The sequence below is a fragment of the Photinus pyralis genome, unplaced genomic scaffold (genome assembly GCF_008802855.1).
Source record: "Photinus pyralis isolate 1611_PpyrPB1 unplaced genomic scaffold, Ppyr1.3 Ppyr1.4_LG9, whole genome shotgun sequence".
Taxonomy (NCBI): Eukaryota; Metazoa; Arthropoda; class Insecta; order Coleoptera; family Lampyridae; genus Photinus; species Photinus pyralis.
In genome coordinates, this window is record NW_022170878.1 from 6,641,764 (window position 1) to 6,642,255 (window position 492).

Consider the following 492-nt stretch of genomic DNA (forward strand, 5'->3'; position numbering starts at 1 on the left):
TTTTGAACTAGTAGCCCAATCTTGGAACTGTTTGAAATTATGGATTCTACAGGCCCCATTCTATAAGAAATTTTTTTTTCGGGTCGATCTGAGACAATTTTTTTTTCGAACCAAAAAAAAAGGCAGTGTATAGCCTTCCTTTTTTACCAAAAATCGACGGCAATTTTGGTGCGTAGAATCCAAAACAATTCGTACTTTTTCGATCAGACTTCTCAATCAAAAGTTATAAACTAGAAACCAATTTCGAAAAAAAATTCAAAGGGCTGTAATTTTTGGACTAGTAGCCCAATTTTGGAACTGTTTGAAATTATGGATTCTACAGGCCACATTCTATAAGACAATTTTTTTCCGGGTCGATCTGAGACAATTTTTTTTCGGGCCTCAAAAAAAGGCAGTGCATAACCTTCATTTTTTACCAAAAATTGACTACACCAAAATTTCTCGGGAAAACACTTTTTCGTATTAATTTGGGTGCGTAGAATCCAAAACAAT